The 17656-nt window shown below is 36.5% G+C and overlaps 1 protein-coding gene and 1 non-coding gene across 5 annotated transcripts in view; one reads left to right on the top strand and one right to left on the bottom strand.

Annotated features, from left to right (window-relative positions):
* Positions 1–17656, top strand: part of Klf12 (KLF transcription factor 12) — a 431560-nt gene that overhangs the window by 234922 nt on the left and 178982 nt on the right. The window lies entirely within an intron of this gene.
* On the bottom strand, positions 15552–15611 carry LOC124986019 (U7 small nuclear RNA). The gene has a single exon (XR_007108932.1). It is a non-coding gene; the product is annotated as a U7 small nuclear RNA (small nuclear RNA).

The raw sequence follows: 17656 nt of genomic DNA, 5'->3' as shown, positions 1-17656 counted from the left end.
TAATGAGAAACTGAGTGTTAAAATGGTGGTCACAAGTTGGGAAATTATTACTTTGGTTTTTGAGTCATTATTTTTTAGTTGGAAGATAATATGACATTGCTTAGGAGTTTGTATGTGATTATCCTGCCTTATATATAAGAAAGAGATAATTGATCCAAACATGCAACCTATAAACAGAACCTTAGAAATGAGAGTTATAAGAACACTAGCCTTCTGTTTTTTCTCCTGTCATCTACATATGCACCGCACCTACATCTTCAAAAGAAGACCAAAGTTGAGGTATAGAATCCGCCCCATTCAGGAAGAGATTATAGCATTCATCTCCACTTGGGTCAAGAAGGCAAAAAAACGACTAATTATCTAAGAAGTGTTTTCTTCCCAAACCAGCTATGATTGTAATTATTTTGAAAGCTTACTTGTCCAGAGCTCATCATTTCCAATGATTGTTGCAAATTGTATTTCCTCAGTCCACTTTTGAGTTTCATTTTTAAGGCAGAAGTAATTCATTTTCTGAATGTCTGAATAAAAAAAATGGACTGGTGACCTTTATTTGTACCAACGTTAATGAATTCAGCTCTTCAGAGGAGAGGAGACAGCCCTGACTGTAGGTCACTCTAGGCAAGTGGGATTTTTATCCTCACATAGCAGTTGTGTGAGAGGCAGTCTGCATTTCTGAAATATATGAGCATATATTTTAAATAACATTTGATTTTTTAATATGAAAGTGTAAGTCTTTTGACCAGCTTATTATTGTGTTCTTTCATAACTTACCTACTCAAAAAAGTGTACATATCTTCTGAAGACTTAAAAAGTCCTGGCACAGTATTTTTTGCTCTTCTATTTTTTCCTTTTTTCTTTAGACATCAAAACAAGTGGGATAGCCTAGCAAAATTCATTTACATATTTTGACATGTCAGATTCTTTTTGTTGTTTACATAGGTAAACAATGTATTCACCATTAATATTGTATTCATGTACAGCTAACAAGGTTCTTTTTTTTTTTTTTTTTTAAAGTTGTGGATGAGCCTTTATTTTTATTTGGTGCTGAGAATCAAATCCAGTACCTCCTACATGCTGGGCTCAACCATGGAGCCACAACCCAACCCCACTACAAGGTTGAACTTTTTGTAAGCTGACCATTTTATTACACATTGTTGAAAGACCAACGTTGTAACAAATACAAAGATCATAGAATGTGTTTGGAAGGGTTTCCTCCTTTTCTGTTTCATGGAATAATATGAGTATTGCTGTTAATTCTTCTTTGAAGGTCTTTTAGAACTCAGCTGAGAATTTGTCTGGTCCTGGGCTTTCTTAATTGGTAGGCTTTTGATGGCATTTTCTATTTCATTTTTTGAAATTGTTCTGTTTAAATCATGTATGACCTCCTGATTCAGTTTAGGTAGGTCATACATATGTCTCTAGAAATTTATCATTGTCTTCAGGATTTCTATTTTATTGGCATATAAATCTCCAAAATAGTTTCTAATTATCTTCTGTATTTCAGGTATTGTGTTGGTATATTTTGTTTTTCATCATGGATTTTAGTAATTTGGGTTTTCTCACTTTTTCTCTTTGTGAGCGTGGCTAGGAGTTTATCAATTTCATAGATTTTTTTTTTCAAAGAACCAACTTTTTGCTTTGTCAATTTTTTCAATTGTTTCTTTTGTTTCAATTTTATTGATTTCAGCTCTGATTTTAATTATTTCCTTTCTTCTGTTTGGGGTGTTGATTTGTTCTTCTTTTTCTAAGGCTTTGAACGGTAATGTTGGGTCATTTATTTGTTGACTTTTTATTCTTTTAATAAATGAGCTCAATGCAGTGAACTTTCCTTAGTACTGCTGTCAGCTTGTCCCAGAGATTTTGGTATGTTGTATTGGTATTTTCATTTACCTCTAATTATTTTTCATTTCATCCTTGATTTCTTCTACTATTAATTCACAGTAGCCCAAAAAAAAAAAAAAAAAAAAATTGGAATCAATCTAACAAAATAGGTGAAAGACCTCTACAAAGAAAACTACAGAACTCTAAAGAAAGAAATTGAAGAAGACCTTAGAAGATGAAAAAACCTTGCACACTCCTGGATAGGCAGAGTGAATATTGTCAAAATGGCCATACTACCAAAAGCGTTATACAAATTTAATGCAATTACTGTTAAAATCCCACTGACATTCTTCATAGAACTAGAAAAAGCAATCATGAAATTTATTTGGAAAAACAGGAGACCTGGAATAGCCAAAGCAATCCTTAGCACAAAAAGTGAAGTAGGAAGCATCACAATACCAGCCCTCAAACTATACTACAGAGCTATAGTAATAAAAACAGCATGGTATTGGCCCAAAACAGACATGTAGACCAGTGGTACAGAATAGAAGACACAGAGACAATCCCACATAAATATAGTTATCTCGTACTAGACAAAGGTGCCAAAAACATTCACTGGAAAAAAGATAGCCTATTCAACAAATGGTGCTGGGAAGAAGGGAAAGCCACATATAAAAAATGAAATTAAACCTTTATCTCTCACCCTGCACGGAACTCAACCCAAAGTGGATCAAAGACTTAGGCACTAGAACAGAGACCCTGTGACTACTAGAAGAAAAAGTAGGGTAGGCCCAAATCTTCACCATATTTGCCTATGATCTGACTTCCTTAACCAGACCCCTAAAGCTTAAGAAGTTAAATCAAGAATCAATTAATGGGATGAATTCAAACTAAAAAGCTTCTTCTCAAGAAAGGAAACAATAATGTGAAGAGAGCCTGTAGATTGGGAGAAAATCATTACCATGTGAGCCTCAGATAAAGCATTAATTTCTAGGATATATTAAGAACTCAAAAAACTGAACACCAAGACCAAACAAACAAACAAACAAAAAAACCCCTCCAAAAACAAATAACCCATTCAGTAAATGGACTAAGGAACTGAACAGACACTTCACAGAAGAAGATATAGAACTGATCAACAAATATATGAAAAAAGTTTCAACATCAAAAGTACTCTAAGGTTTCATCTCACTCTAATCAAAATGGCAATTATCAAGAATGCAAGCAACAATAAATGTTGGCAAGAATGTGGGTGAAAAGATACTCTCATACATTGCTGGTAGGAATGCAAATGGGGCAACCACTCTGGAAAACAGTATGGAGATTCCCCAAATGGAACCCACCATTTGAATCAGTTATCCCACTCCTCGGTTTATACCCAAAGGACTTAAATTCAGCATACTACAGTGACACAGCTATGTCGGTGTTTATAGCAGCTCAACTCACAATAACTTAACTGTGGAATCAACCTTGGTGCCCTTCAACAGATGAATGGATAAAGAAAATGTGATATATGTACATGATGGTCTATTACTCAGCTTTAAAGAAGAATGAAATTCTGGCATTTGCTAGTAAATGGGTGGAATTGGAGAATATCATGTTACGTGAAATAAGACAAATACATAAAACTAAAGATCAAATGTTTTCTCTGATATGTGAATGCTAATTCACAATAAGGGGGGATGTTGTAGGAAAGAATAGAGTTACTTTATATTAGGTAGAGGGGAGTGAAGGGAGGGGAAGGGGCATGGCGGTAGGAAGGAAAATAGAGTGAAACAGACATTATTATCAAGTACATATATGACTGCATGACCGATGTGATTCTACAATATGTACAATCAGAAAAATGTGAAATTATACTCCATTTATGTATCATTTATTAAAATGCATAAATGCGGTCTGTCATGTACAACTAATTAGAACCAAATTTTAAAAATTTTAAAAATATCAAATTGGCTCTTATTTGTGACTCTAGAATTATGCAGCACTTCATTCTATAAATTAATGTTTCTGTGACTTGAACAGAGGTTAGCTTTAAGGCAGAAAAAGACTGAACAAAGCAGAAACAGAACAAAAAGTGGATCAGTCATTTCAAACTTATTTTCTTTGTTGGGTTAAAACAGAGGGGACTTCTTATTACCCTGACTCAGGTTGACTGAAATCTCTTGATGTTTGCTTTTGTTGTTGTTTTTTAAAAATGTCTGGTTCAAAGTTCAGTTTCATTAGAAGGCACTTAATGTAAGTGTCTTCATTCTCCTTTGCTGTGGTCTTCTGGGGCCTAGTGCTGGAGGCTAGCCTAAAGCAGTGCTGTCCTATAAATATTGTTTAATTACTTGATAAAAACAATTAAAATAAGTGTCCAAATTTAAAGTTTTCACTTGAAAGTTAAAATGTTTCCCTTCAGTCACAGTGCTTAAAATTATATGAAAATGATGTGCTTAAAAGAATGTAAAATGATTTTTAAAAGAATAACACTGAGTTGGAGGAACTTTGGATTGGGTTGAGGGGAGTGGGGGAAAGGAAGGGGGCAGGGGAGTGGGTCAGATGGTGATATGAGGTGGACATCATTACCCTAGGTACTTATGTGATTGCATGAATGGTAGGACTCTACATCATGTACAACCAGAGAAATGAATAGTTGTGCTCCATTCATGTACAGTTAATCTAAATGCAGTCTGCTATCATGTATAACTAATTAGAAGAAGTTAAAATAAGAATAAATAACACTGCATAAGAGAAAAAGGGTTATTTCCTATGTGGGAAAATCCAGATATCACACAAAATCTTTGTTTTTTTTATGGGAAGTGCACTTCTGGCTTCTAGTCAAAAAGTTTAACTTTCATAAGATTGGCTTTTCACTGTTTAGTTAGAAAGGGGCATATTTGAAGTACAGCTCAAAGAAGAGCTTATGAGCCCCCTGACCTTTGGTTCTTACCTTTCCAAGGCAGAAGATGGGGATAGCTTAGTGGATGGAAGTGAAATACGTGTTTACTGAGGGCGTGTTCAGAGGTTATTTCTGCATGTTCTCTGCTTCAGATATATTTGACATCAATAGATGCCTCATAAATTTTAGTATCTTTATATTAATATACTGTCTATAATCATGATTTAGTCACATTATTACTCCAAATTTTGTACAATAGGTCTATAAAGATACCTTCACCCTCTACTGTTTGAAAAACTGTGTTTGTATTTATCTCCTTTTGTAGTACTCTGAACAAAAGTACAAGCATAGGGCTGAGGTTATGACTCACTGTGACTCAGTGGTTGCCTAGCATGTGTGAGGTGCTGGGTTTGATTTTCAGCACCACATATAAATAAATTAAAAAAAAGGGTCCATCAACAACTAAAAAAAATTTTTAAAAGAAAAAGCACAGTGATGATATGCTTAAATATATTAAATTTGTTTTACTTCTGATCTGGCTTCTAAATTTGTTTTTTACTCTATTTTATATTGTCTTTACTGATACTTTTTAAGTATATAAAGTGCTGTAGAAATTTAATGATGTCCTCACATTTTCTTGACTAAAAGGTAGTCTTTCTAAAATTTATTTTCAGTTTGTAGCATATAACTGCCACTGAGTTTTCCATAGATATATTTTAGCAAGTAGGGATTATTGTCACAGTATTGGTTATTGAGAAAAACAGACAAATTCCCTGGAATATAAATTTTTGTGTCTGTTTTTAAAAGAAAGTTAACTTCTTAGATTTCCAGTTTATATATATATGATATAAGAATAATAATTTCCCCATTTTGGACATTAGTTAGAATTACGTGTCTACTCTAGACGTTCAAAGACAGTACGATCATTGAGACTTGGTGTAATTTGAACTTTAGACCACTATGGCCAGAAATCTGCAAAATACATATATATATATATATATATTTTTTTTTTTTTAGATAAAATTGATATTTGGTTCTAACATGTATGTATACACATACATATATGTATGTTCATATATATTTTACATAGGCATTTTATATATAAATGTATATTTTATATGTAAAATGTACCTCTGCCTATCTTGTGAATTTCTGTGCCTCTTCTTCCCTTCAATCCTCCACTTCCCTTCAAAAGATGGGAAGAGGTGCACATAGTGTAATGGAAGAAGACTAAAGATGTCAAAAGATGATAGCAAATCTAAAGAAATCAGTCGGAACCTAAAATAATCCATAAAACTCCTTTGCTTATAAAATCAATGTCTTTACTATTCTTCAAGAGATTTTTATCAACATAGTTCCAGAATTTCTAGTAATATTTCAATCTTAGACCACATTTTCTGAGTGACTTTTCCAAGTCACTATAAAACCTTCGTAGTTAAACTTTTTTGAAATAAACAAAGAGCATGGAGCTTGTCAGACCAGAGCAAGGAATCAAGTTTTGAGACCTCAGAAGTCCCCTAAAGTCTTGATGAGATTTCTCACATTTCAAATGACACGGAAGAGGTCATAAAGCATAAAACATTTATTTTCTGTAGAAGATTGGTTCCTTCTTAGTATTTCCAGTAAAATGTGTGTGTGTGTGTGTGTGTGTATGCCTCTTTTCCTTTCTCCCTTTTTCTGGACAATGACTTACCATATTGTCTTTAAGAAACAGAAACACAATGTGCATTTGGTGTTCTATAAGCCTCTTGTATTTGATTTTCCATTTCATTCTTCAGGTTTGGGGAATTTTCTGATATTATTTCATTGACTAGGTTGTTCATTCCTTTGGTTTGTATCTCAATCCTGATAATTCTTAAATTTGATCTGTTCATGATGTCCCATAGTTCTTGAATATTCTGTTCATGATTTCTTACCATCTTCTCTGTTTGGGTAACTTTATTTTCAAGATTAAATATTTTGTCTTCATAGTCTGAGGTTCTGTCTTCCAAGTAGTCTAGTCTGTTGGTGATGCTTTCCATTGAGTTTTTTATTTGGTTTATTGTTTCCTTCATTTTAAGGATTTCCGTTTGGTTTTTTTTTTTTTTTTTTTTTAGAATCTCTTATCTCTTTGTTGAAATGATCTTTTGCTTCCTGCAGTTGCTCTTTCACCTGCTTATTGGTATGATCATTCATTGCCTGCATTTACTCTCTTATCTCATCCTTTGCTTCACAAATCATTTTAATCATGTATAATCTGAAGTCCTTTTCTGACATCTATCATGTTGTCACTGGATTCTATTAATATAGAATCTAGATTTGTTTGGACATTTTCTTCCCTTGTTTTTTCATGTTGTTCACGTATCTTCCCCTCTAGCAGTGCAGATCTGGGGTATTGCAGATTTCCCCCTATAGGTTTATAGTGGCCTATAGGTTTCCAAAACCTTTTCTTTAAGGGGAAGATCAATATTAGCAGTGCCCAGTTCAGACAGTATGCAACCTGAAACCAAATAGCCCCTATGAGGATGTTAACAATAATGTCATAATAAACAGAATGAGTTCAAATATTATCTTCAGTATAACAAATAGATTTGCAATAAGGTCTACAGTTTCTAATGGAGGACAAAGAGGGTGTGGAGGGGTGTAGGATATAGCTATTAATGGGATAAGAAAAGAATATATAGAAGTTCTAGATCATAGAAAGAGTAAGAGTGTAATCAAAAGAAGTCAGTTGTTAGCATGGGAAAGGGGAGAAAGAAACTCTGAGGGAACAGGTAAACAAAAGGAAAAGAGAATGAGAAAAGTAAAGAAATAAAAACAAAATTTTTCATTAAGGAGAAAAAAGAAAATTTACACTATAACAATCATATAGTATTCAAATCTCCCAGTTTTCAGTAGCCTGATGTATGAGAGGTACCTGACAATAAGCTTCAAGTCTCCAGCAGGTGTCTCAGGATGGGATTTGCCCCACCTAAAGATGGGAACTACAGCTTCCAGGATTATCCAAGATGGCCAATCTGGCTTCCAAATGTGTTGGCAAATGGGGAGCTGCAGCTCAGGGTGTGGACATGGTCTGCTGGAGGTCCTGGAGGTGGGGTGTTGTTGGTCTGGTCACGGGATCCTGGAGGTGGGGTGCAATCAGTTTGGGGGTCCTGGTGGTAGGGTGCAGTCAGTTGGTCTGGGGGTCCTGGTGGTGAAGCAGGGAATGATCAGTCGGGCTGAGGGGTCCTGGAGATGGGGCTCAGTCAGTCTGGTCAGGTGTCCTACAAGTCCTGGCTGTTGTCTCAAAATGGCGGCAGCCACGTGTAACCAAACCTGCAGGTACTGTGACAGTGAATTTCTAGGCAATAGTAGGCAGCTAGTGCTCCACTGGCGGTCTGTGGTCAGTCTGCTGACTGTTGTCAGATGATCAGGAGGCGAAAGGCAGTCTATGGACAGGCAAGCGGCAGGCAAATGGTGGATGGTAGGTGCCAGACAGTGAGCAATCTACACTCAAAACATAGTCGATATGCTGGCAGACTGCAGGTGATGGCAATAGACAAATGGGGTAAACAGCAGGGGATCAATAAGCTGCAAAAACTGTCTCACCAAGAAACAGATATCCTCTGCTTGAAACCGAGTTATGGAGTGACAAGGAATGCAGCCTCCCTCTAATCCTCCATCTTGGATCTATGACCTTAATCTTAAGGAAGCAGCACAAGATGGGGCTGGAGCAGACAGAGCAGGACTAATAATATGTTTTAAAAAAAGTAATGTGAACAAAATGAACTTAAAAAAAAATGAGGATGTTTGTTTATTAACTTTGTTAGCTTTATTTTATTACATTATTTCCAGTGCTATGTATGACTGTAAACAATTTATTTAGATTGACATTGGGCAATTACACTAGCTCTGTAGCACATTTATGAACCGTTTCTATTTTTGATGATTTTTGATGTTTCTGCTGATGATTAACGGAATTTCCATGATCTGAACTAGTGAATGGGGCTTTGGGGGAGATATTGCTAGGGATCAAACCCAGAGCATGGGCATGGTGCATGCTAGCTAATCGCTATACCACTGAGCTACATCCCCAGCCTGGGTAAGTGGGTTTGATCTGATATTAAAAACAGAAAGAAAGAAAGAAAAGAAAAGAAAAAAAAAAAACCCACAACAACAACCAAAAAAACTTTACTCATTGATGTTTTGAAGTACCCGTGGATTTGTTTCTGTTTTGTGATTTGACTACTGTCCTGTTGTTGCCAGCTATGTCAGTTTGGTTGCTACTGAGCACAGATTGATGGGAAGTAGGGAATACCCTGTAAGTTGATAGGATTGGAAAGATTCTGTGTGCCCCTTACTCATGTATAAAATTGTTGGCATTTCTATTGGACTCTGTAGTCAAAATGGCGGGCCTCTCATGTCCAAAATATTGTTGGCATATTGAACACAAATAGAATCTGGAGGCTAAATTTCAGACTTTCATCTTCTTAATACCTCTGTAGATTGATACCTGTTGACCTTTGTCCCTATTTGCCTTCATGATGTGCCTGCAAAGTAAAGGCATTGATTCTAACTTCCCACACCACCACTGTCCATCAAAACTCTTTGGTCTGCCTGTCTTATCTATGCAGGTGGCCACAATTCAAGTTCCTTAAACCAAAATCATAGGGGTTACCTTTGATTGCCTTTGTTCAGTCATCCTCCACATCCAAATATGCCTTTTGGCTAAGTTAATTCCACTTCCCTAATTTCTCACTCAGACTTCACTAATAGTCTCTTAACTGGTTTCATTAACATCCACTCTTACATCTTTAACTTATTCTCTACCCAGCAGATTTTTCTCCCAAACTTAAAACTTCTCAACTTCTTTCCATTGCCCTTAGAATAAATGCTTTTCATTCATAGCTTGTGGCCTTGTTTGTTCTCTGTAGAATGAAAGATGAGAGTAAGGAATCAATGGCAGCCCCTTAGTTTTGGCTTGAGCTACTAGGTAAAGGTTGATTCTTTGATGATCTGTAAGGAAGACTGGTAAGAGACTACTTTTTGCAGAGGTGAGAAGTTTAGAGTATTGCTCTGAGTTTGTTATGTTTGGATGTTAAATGAAGATCTCAGTTGCACCTTTGGTGGTGGGATCTGTGTTTGGAGATGGAATTTTCATTGTGACTGGTATGTTGATAGATGAGATTACCCTACATGAGTGTAGATTGAGGATTCATGACTAAATTGAGGCATTTCAGGACTAAAAGTTTGAATACAATAGGTGGAACTGACAAAGATGTTGAAGATTGGCAGAGATACAGACAAACAGCAACAACAACAGGAAAGTGTGGTGCCACAGATGCCAGAAGAAGCAAATCCTTAAGGAAGAGCTGATTGCTCAGCAGAACTGACCTTTACTGAAACATCAGGATAAATGAAAAGCATAATGAATTGGCAACCAAGAGGTCCTATGTGGTCTTGACAAGAGGATTCTCTGTGGCCAGTATTGTAGCATTAATTCAAATTAAACAAAATTAAAAATCTTTCAGTCACACTAGTCATTCTTTGTATTCAGTGCCCACATGGGGCTGATGTCTCCTGCATTGGATAGTGCAGATATAGAGTCTGTCCATTCCTGCAGGAAGATCTGTGACTTAGTCCTCCTGTGGCAGGGAGATGCAGGCTCTGCATGGACAGCTCTCTTGTCCTAACAGTCTCTTCCTATGGAGAGAGTCATGGCTGCAGGAATAGCACCATGACAGGGGTCTTGGGTCCTGATCTAACTGGAATCCTGCCACAGAGCAGTGGAGATGTAAAATGAATTGTTGGAGTGGTCCAGAAGAGTTAAGGAGGTGGCCTGTAGACAATTCGGGTTCTACACAACCCGAGTGAAGATCACTGATCTTTTCTTTCATTGAATGTTAAGTGTTTGGCTGTTTTCAGCAGTGACTCCTTGGGAAGGTCAAGGACACAAGGGTTGTGAGGGCTTGGGTTGTCTGAGAAAATTTTATTCAGTAAACAGCCCTTTTGCAGCCTGAAGATGGATAAGATTCAGACCCATTGAAGTGTACTGACATGTCCTTCAGCTGAGTGAAAAGGAGCAGGTAGGGTCATTTGGGTTTTAGACAGAAAAACACGTTTAATGATCAGAATAACATTAGCAGGTAATGTTAATATTTTCATCTTATTGAGAAATGAGATTGGTACGCAAGCTCTTTTTTTTTTTTTTTTTGATCTGTAGATGTTTAGAAATCAAATAAGGGAGTTAAAGTTTTACCCCCCCCAACCAAAAAAAAAAAAAAGACTGTTGGTTTTTAACTTTATCAGATTTGGGAATGGTGCCTCAGAGAGTCTGACACTTTCTTCACATGACTGATACCTGTCATTCAGTTGGCTGCCTCTCTCAGTGGAGTTTATCCTTCACACTGAAGGAGCCACTATCTGCATAGCACCTGCTCCGAATTTAATATCCAACAACAAAAATAACGCTTTGTTCATAAGGTGTTAAAATGAGTTATTTCGTAAAGGATTGCAGGCAAATGCCCTACCTTTTGTTATACTGTTCCTTATGATCTCATCAAGTATGTGCATGCTTATTATAAGAGTTATAAGCTCCTTGTGGTAAAGATGGATATAGTTTGCTTTACCCTGCCCAAAGCCTTGCAAATAATTTGACATTTAACAGCTGTAAGTTGGACTGAATTAACTACGGTGTTGGGCTGCTATCTCAGTTTCAGGGCAGCAGTATCCCCTAATCTGTTTTCCTTTTGTGTTTGATCTTATGGTGTCCTTCCCTGTCACATCTCTTCAATGTACAAGGAAAAAAAAAAAAAGGAAAAAGAAAAATCCCTAACTATACTACCTTGCAGTCCTTCTGATTGAATGCTGTCCTGTTTATGTATGACAAGTTATCAATTTGGCAAGGTCATTTAAATTATTCTGTTTTCCACAGTACCATGGCAGATTTTCCTAAGGACTGGTGCTTCAGTGAAAAGGAACTTTTGAGACTCTGAAAGAATCATTTTTTTTTTTTCTCATGCAAGTAACTTAGTTTTTAATGAGTTCACTGCTATTCTTACTGATGTCACTTCTTAATATAAAGAAGCAAAGTAAGGCATAATCTTTTATTTAGTAGCCACCAGTAAACTTCAGAATGCATGAAAAATTGGGGGAAATGTAATGTTGATGTCAGACATGGTAATTATTTAGGGAAGAAATTCTTAATTTAGCAGTTTTCCCCACAATGATTGAATTAATAAATTTTGTATTCAGGGATGGTTGTTTTAATCTCAGGACAGTTTACAAAGACACATATAACTATACAATGGAAAGAAAAATGAAGAAAAGCACACTTCTCCTGGAAAGACTGCAGAGCAAGATAGAGTTCCCCGATTTGGTCTTTATGTGATCCTGGTGCTTCTCACCTTCAATAACAACTTGCTTTAATGTGTAAATGGTGGACTCTCTTGATGTATTATACTTTGTATTGCTTCTGGTTTTAAATTTATAAAAACATTTATAAGATTAAAATATCAAAACATAAGAAGCATTGATTTTGGATTTTATCATTATCTCTTATGATTCAAATACTATAATTTTAAGTCACCTCTGCAGTAATCTGTGGGCTGATAGAATATGATTACTTAAATGTCCTTTTGCCAGTTAAAGAAAAATTCAAAGTCTATAAAATCAGGTTCTGAACTTTACATTTTTCATAGAGTAGTTTTGAAACAAAAACCTTAGGGGCCAGTCCTTTGAAAACCCTTTCTGTCCTTATTTACTAAAATCATTTGCTTGTTTTGACATTCAGAATTATTCAGTTCCTTAAATTCATATATATTTGGTACATTAAATTAAAATGTAAGTGCAAATGTCTTTCTGTAGTTTTGTAATTCCGTTTCAGTCTCTATGTGACTATATCCTGGATGGCCATAATTTGTCCAAAAGTAAAAACTGACCAGAACGAGAATGATTTAGGAAGATACAGTTCAGAAAACTCCAAAAAAGGTGTCTGTTTCAAATGTTACACAAGAGTTTATATAAACTTCCGGGTTTGTCTGCCAGGGTTAGTATTTTAAGTTCAGTGATGGGTGTACAGAGCAGCTTCAGTTCTGAACCCAACCAGGAAAGAGAAAGGAGGGGACCCCCACCCACCTCCATCTCAGCAACCCTGCACTTCCTCCTTGAAAAGTGGTGAAGGTAAAATTAAATGTGAGCATTCCATTCCATGAGACCTTAATTTTAAATTTCTATTTATTTTGTGGACAAAGCCACACCTCAAGCTCTTTATTTCAGGTTGCAATGAACTTTTTTAATGTCATATAGAGAACATAATACCACATTACTTAAGAATTAGTTCTACCCTCCATTTAGCACTTTAAAGTAAAAACTGGAGAAAGAACATTCATGATCTCGGGGTGGAACGAGGACCAGCTTTTTTTAAGGTATCTGTAAATTGAATCAGGAAAGCCAGTGTTGAGAATTACGTTTATTAGTATAAATTAGACCTCGCATATGGTGGGTATTTTTTAGTACCCTGATAAGCAACATCTTTTACTTTGGTTTCTTTAGTATTTATAAGAGACTTTTTGCTTGAATTTTAATTGTTTTTGAGTGAATAGATTGAATTTTTTTTTTTTTAGTTCTTCAACATTAATTATAAGGAAAAAAATGTACCTTACTAAGGAGATGGTAGTAATTATTTTCTGCTTTAAGCTTTAGGAAACATTTAAAATATTTTTATCTTGTACAGAAAATATGATTTGAGGGCTTTGTACAAACCAAAATGCCAATGTCAAAATTAAATTTGTCTTTATAAACCTGTTATAAAAATGGAATAGTTTCTTTTAAAAACTTTTATTTATTTATTTTTAGGTGCTACTGCTGAGGATTGAATCCAGTGCCTCGTAGTATGTGCTAGGCAAGCACTTTGCCACTGAACTACAGCCCCAGACCCCTAGAATAGTTTTTCCTAATTTACCTTTCTACAACATGCTTAATTCTTGTTTAATTTTTGTTTGATAATGTGTCCAGAAATTTGACTTTGATTTTTTTGATCTCCAGGGAGCTTCTTTGGGCTTTAATGATTATAAATAAGTACATTAAAAATTCTCATCTGTCTTATACATAAACATTTTAAGATATCAAGATTAAAATTAGGTACATGTTTTTTTTTAATGTATGATAAAGCTAGCTTATTTATTAATACTATAATATTGTCTGTGCTTTCTTAAATACAGAGGTAATGTGTAGATATTTTTCTTTGAATAGGCCATGGTATTTCCCTCCCATAATAGTTCTAGGTTTCTTTTTCTTTCTTTCTTTCTTTTTTATTTTAATTTTTAGTTGTGGATGGACACATTTTCTTTATTTTATTTATTTTTATATGGTGCTGAGGACCAAACCCTGTGCTTCACACTGAGGACCAAACCCTGTACTTCACACTTGAGGATCAAACCCCGTGCTTCACACGTGTTAGGCAAGGACTCTGCCACTGAGCCACAACCCCAGCCCCACACTAGGTTTTTGATTAAAACAAAACAAACAGAAACACCTCACCACCACTACACACACACTCACACAAACCCAACCGACCAAACAAACAAAACACCCATTTAGAGTAAAGCCAAGAATCTGGAATTTAGAAAAATTGCCTTTGAGAGAGCAGCAGTGTTTATGCACCTGTGAAAGAAAGATCCCATGGGCCCTTAAAGTCCTATTTATTCTAATTTTAGACACCAGTTTCAGTTTTGCCTCAGGTTTGTTTTGCTTTCCAGCTCTTTAAGTAGTTTTTTTGAGCAATGCATTTGGGAAGTAAATGGGTGAATCATGGCTAGAGGCATCTGGAAGCAGCAGGAAGTGACAGAGTAAACCCTATCACTGCTTGGAGGCAATTCCTCTTAGGGACCAAAGACCCTACAAAGGCATTTAAGAGGAATAATTCCTTATAAGTTTTTTTTTTTTTTTTCCCCACCAAACTTAATGAATGACCTATGATGATTTTACCTTGTTGATTTGTAATATGAGACAACGAATGAAATTTGAATTCCCTTCTGATTTATTAAACTCTTAATCTGAGTCTACTGCTTATCAGATAAGTTGAAAAGTTAGTGTTCACTGAGAGAAGGAATATAAAGTCCACAAAACATTTCCCACTCTCAAGGATTCAGTGTTTAATTGGGGTGGCAAGGATGTGAATAATGACAGCAGGAGGGGTGTGTGTCAGGTTCCAGTTATGCCTGAGTCCATATGGACCAGAAGGGGACTCCTGTGCACAGTAGACAGTGAGGAGCACCTCTTAGATCCGACCTTGGGCTGAAGGAGGAGTGGTCTTAGTCTGGCAGAGGAGGTAGGGAGCCATGTCTAAGCAGAAGAACTAGCAGGGACCTGAAGGAATAAGACTTATTTGAGAAGCCCAAGGAGTTGAGGAGTTTGGGAAGACGTGGGGTAGAACAGAGCTAGCAAACTTGTTTTGTGTGGAACTGAACAATAAAATCTTTCAGGCTGTGAGAGACGCATGGTCTGTAGACCGCTTACAAAGATTGGTCTCTATGGAAGACTGCGAAAGCAGCCCTGGATCTTGTGTGCATGAGTGGTCACAACTGCATTTCATGTCCTTTGTTTACAAAACTTGCCTGCTTGGATTTGGCCCAAAGCCACCCGTTTGTGGAACTCTGGTGTAGGGAGAGGTTGTTTTAGCATTAAGACTCTCTACTGCTTTGAATAATTTAGTGATTTGCTTTGGTTGATATCTTCTGTGGACACCCACCTGACGAGCAAGGCCTGATGTAGATAGAATTATATGCTTTTATACACTTCCTTTTGTCAGGACCTTTCCCCCCATTTCACATATTATAGTTTTCCTCTATGTGTGTATGTGTTTACATGTGTGTTTCCCAGCAGGCGGGAAGACTTTCTGGTGACAACCAGAAAGCCTGCTAAATAAAATCTAAGAGCTGCAATACTTGGTGTGTTTTAATATCTGGTCTATGCTTCTTATTATGGGGCATCCTAACATTCACTTGTTAGCTTATAGTTATATATAGCAATTGCCCGCAGTGCCTTCCTATTTTTGTATTTTCTTTTTGTGCTATAAATTGGTGCTACATTCACAGTGTTGTGTAGAAGAGAATGTGCCCGGCTGTACAGGTAGCCTTCACCAAGCGAGCGTATCTGAGCTGACACACTTGGGATACGTAGGATTCTTCCAGACAGTGAAAAGAAGAAATGTTACTTTTGGCATAAAAAATAGCATGAGCAGGAACCAAAACCAAACCCCCAATCCCCCACCCCCCCACTAAAAAAAACAAAAGAAAACTTGAACAACAGTGCGATATTCACTGAGCATCAAGTGGTCCAGCTCTTCAGTAAGTTGGAGAACATAGACTTGTCCTTCGTTTTCAAGTGTCTTGACACTGAGTAGTTTGGACTTTCTTGTGAACTGTGGAAAATTCTTGCTCTTCTGTAACCTATTGTCCCCATCATAGCCAAAATGATCTTTTGAAAATATAAACCCAACGGTGTCACACTGCTATTTAAAGACACCCTTTCTCAAAATCCAAAATCCTTGCCATCTCCTAAAAGGCCCCATGTGACCTGCCTCCTCAGCCTCCTGTCTGAGTGGGAGTCCTCCCTTGTCCTGTTCCACCTCCTCTGGCCTCCTTGGAATTCTTCAAGTCCATCCAGAATGCTGCCTCTCCTGGCACTTACAGTTCCTGCCATAGGTCTCTTCCTAAGGACTCCAGCCTCTTCTACTTAGGTTTAGACCAGATCACCCTTTATCAGACAGGCCTTCTGTAAACACCCATCTGAACAGTGCCTCCTCCCAAGTCACTCTTGGGCCCCTTGTCCCGTCTAACATTTTCTTGCCTTTTCCTGTTAGTCTCTCCTTTACAAAATTAAGGTAGATGTCGGACTGCAAAGTCATTGAGAATCATGAGCCAGTGAGAATATAACTAGGACTGAGACTGAGGAATTATGAACAGTATGCAGCAGAGAACAAATTATGGATAATCCAAGCCAGAAACTTCTTAAAATAATTAATAGAAGTTTTGCACTTTGTATCTTTTTCTTCCTTTCCTTTCCATTTAGTTTTGCCTACTAGAACAATTCCTTGCCATGTCCAAATGAGAAAGTCTAGTTTTATTTAAGAAACACTGAATTTTTAAGGTTAAGTTTTATGTCTATGCGGCCCCTGTAGGAAAACGAAAAAATGATTTTTCCTTTTTATTAGCCTCTGTATAATTTTATGTGGTTGTTCATATAGAATATAACTTCCTATTGTGAGTAAAAGTTGTAGAGTAGGTAATTTAATTAAATTGACTTAGAGTTCATGCTTTTCCAAAGTCAGGGATAAAGCCACTGCAACTCTTATGACCCATTAAGAGTCTCTAAGATTCATGAGAGACATCCATTAACACTGTTTCAGATTTTGAAGGTCAGGGGAAAATGTCAGTGGAGTTATTACTGTTTTATCATGAAGTTCTTTATGACAGTTAAAATAGTAAGAAAAGTAGCCAATAGGTTACATGTAATGAGGATATAGTATAAGGGCTTTCTGGGGGAGGGGGAATACTCTAGATCCAGAGAATATACCGACAACTCTACTGCAGGTTAGCTGTTCTGTGTACACTGGGTTCTTCTGGAGCACAGAATAAGGTGTGAGAATGCCTCAGTGAAGTTCAGGAAAAAGTAATCAAGTATATTCCTGGTGAGAGTTGAGCAAACTTAAAGAAGTCTTTTTGTTGCTGTCCACATGTCAAGCATTGTACCACCATAGTGGAATTGTTGGGGAGATTACTTTAGCAATATGCCACTAAATATGAAGTCAGATATTTTTTCAATTTTATTTCTTGAATTATGTATTTATGCCTAAAGAAAACTACTCTATTCATTTTATTGTTGTATGAGAGAGTGACTTTGATGGCCTATCCAAGCTCTGTCACCTATGTGGGACTTATAACGCTGGGTCAGCTGTATTTTATTTAGTTGGCATATACTTTATTCAAAATA

The sequence above is a fragment of the Sciurus carolinensis genome, chromosome 5, assembly GCF_902686445.1.
Source record: "Sciurus carolinensis chromosome 5, mSciCar1.2, whole genome shotgun sequence".
Classification (NCBI taxonomy): Eukaryota; Metazoa; Chordata; class Mammalia; order Rodentia; family Sciuridae; genus Sciurus; species Sciurus carolinensis.
Note: the sequence above shows the minus strand (reverse complement) of the source record. Positions and strands in the feature narration are given on the sequence as shown.